The sequence below is a fragment of the Aplysia californica genome, unplaced genomic scaffold (genome assembly GCF_000002075.1).
Source record: "Aplysia californica isolate F4 #8 unplaced genomic scaffold, AplCal3.0 scaffold00103, whole genome shotgun sequence".
NCBI classification, from domain to species: domain Eukaryota; kingdom Metazoa; phylum Mollusca; class Gastropoda; order Aplysiida; family Aplysiidae; genus Aplysia; species Aplysia californica.
In genome coordinates, this window is record NW_004797373.1 from 719,564 (window position 1) to 722,025 (window position 2,462).

At 40.7% G+C, this 2,462-nt stretch overlaps 1 protein-coding gene across 1 annotated transcript in view; it reads left to right on the forward strand.

Moving 5' to 3' along the window:
• Positions 1-2,462, forward strand: part of LOC101850323 (CD109 antigen) — a gene marked incomplete at its 3' end in the record, with an annotated part of 124,263 nt that overhangs the window by 44,804 nt on the left and 76,997 nt on the right.

Genomic DNA, 2,462 nt, shown 5'->3' on the forward strand with positions numbered 1-2,462 from the left:
TCTCTCTCTCTCTCTGATGACATAAACCTTTCTTTTAAAGGGATAGGCATTGATGTGCCTGACAGTTACATGGGAGGTTGCTGTTTGTTTGTTTTTTCGAGATACTAACAAACTTCTACTGTAACGAACTGTTTGTTTTTGCCGACATTTCTCATTTTAATGTGATTATGACTCACATTACAGGGGGCAGTTCACGAGTACTGGAATGTTTTTCTTTTGGTTTTTATAAATATTGTTTTTATTTTATTTTGCTTACTAAATTCGGTTATTTCATCGGTCAATATTTTATACAGCATAATATTCAAAGGAACGCACAAAAAAATGTTTCAAATCGTTAAAGAAATGCGCAATCACGGAAAGTATTGTGACGTTAATCGCCTGTCAATCAACACCGCTTTCGTTGGGCGCTGCCGAATTGATTCGAGCGCGAAACAGACCCAAGTTCTGTGGACAAACTCCAAAAAACGGATGCGTTATAGTCCTCTCCTGTTGCACTTAACTAACTATCGATTGTATCCGATAGTCAGAGAAGCTTTAATCCCCTCTTATCCATTCAGTTGAATGGTATTCGTTTTAGACGATTCAGACGGAAAATCCAGTGGTCGATACAAACTTCATAACTGACACGCACAATTAGATCTAAATTCTGGGTGGTGAAATCACTTCGCGGGCTCGAGATATAGATATATTTCTGAAAAATACTTCGTTGTATTATACAATAGCCGTTTTTATAGACAGAATGTATATCAAGAATATTTTTTAGCTATGTAGGGGAACGCCATTATGATGTGTTTGTGTGTGGGTGTTTGTATGTTTATATATTATTATGTACATGTGTTTTTGGGTAATACGTATACACATAGATAGACACATACACACGCACACTTACATACACACTCGTGCTTGCATGCGTGCATGCGTGCGTGAGTGCATGCGTTCGTGCACATTCACACATGTGTGTGTGTGTGTGTGTGTGTGTGTGTGTGTGTGTTTGTCTGTGTGTGTATATGTTTGTGTGTGTTTGTGTATGCGTGTGTATGTATATTAGTTTGCTTGTACGTGTGTATGTGGGAGCTTTAGTGGTCTAGAGGTTTCGATGTTCCCCTCTCATTTAATAGGTCCAGGTTTCGAAACCTTACAGATTCGACAAATTTCTTCTTTAAAAGGGTTCTCCTTTTGCCCCTTTCCTTCTCTCTAACCAGGCTCTGTTGTCTGCTTTCCTCTCCACTTTCTGCCCCCCCCCACCCCACCCCCTTCCCCTCCCTTTGCCTCTTCCTCTGGGTTCCCGTTTCTTTCTGCAGTTTTTCAACTGCTCTTCTTTGGCTTCGTCTTTCTGCTGTCTTTTAGCTACACTCCTGATCTTAGGGTAGGTAAGATCTAACAAAAAGCCTTCTCGGTTAAGGGCGAAAAAATCTCGGAGGTCCCGGTGCAAGTTGTGCACGTTAGAGATTCCTTGGTGTTACTAAAAATCGATAAGAGTAGGCTTCGGCCACCACCAGGGCAAAATTCAAAATTCACACAACTAAAATGTTTTAACTGTTTTAATGTGTCCTGCGCGCTCATAATATGACAGTATGCTGTTGCAAGAGCCGCAAAATATTTACCAAAACAAGCAAAAATAAAAATGTGTGGGTATGAGTGTGCATATGAGTGTGACTGTCTCTCTCTCTGTCTGTCTGTCTGTCTGTATAAGGTCTGTCTGTCTGTATAAGGTCTGTCTGTATGTCTGTCTGTCTGTATTATGTCTGTCTGTCTGTGTGTAAGGTGGGTTCGAGGAGAGACTGGGGGAGAGGGGAGGATTAGAAGGAGCGATTCTTTTAACCATCTGTTAAGCTGTTGGCGATTCAAATAAGCGTCTACATCTGGAAGGAGGCTAACATAGTCTTGACCCCTGACATTATTGACATTCCATCATATTTTTTGAAAATGTGTCGGTTTTTTTATTGGCGTAATCCTCCTCCAAAGAAAAAAAAACAAACGAAAAAATACCGGATGTGGCAGTAATATTACGGCTTTTTTGCTTTGATGTTAAGCCAACTTTCTTAGCCAGTCAGGGTTACGTATTTGAGATTCTCTACAAGGCTTCAAGTATATCAAATGTCCATGAGCAATCTCCTTAAACAACGAATTCTCTAACGATTAAAAACAGATTTTGATGAAGATCTTTCTCTCTCTCTCTCTCTCTCTCTCTCTCTCTCTCTCTCTCTCTCTCTCTCCTCTGTCATTCTCGTTCTTCTTCTCGTTTTATATGGTATCTGTGTTTGCGTGTGTGTACGTGTGTGTACGTGCGTGTACGTGCGTGTACGTGTGTGTTGTGTGTGTGTATGTGTGTGTGTGTGTGTGTGTACGTGTGTGTTTGTGTGTGTGTATGTGTGTATGTGTGTATTTGCGTTACATATGACAGCATTTGTGTGTTTGTGTGTGCGCGTGTATGTGTGTGTGTGTGTGTGTGTGTGTGTGTA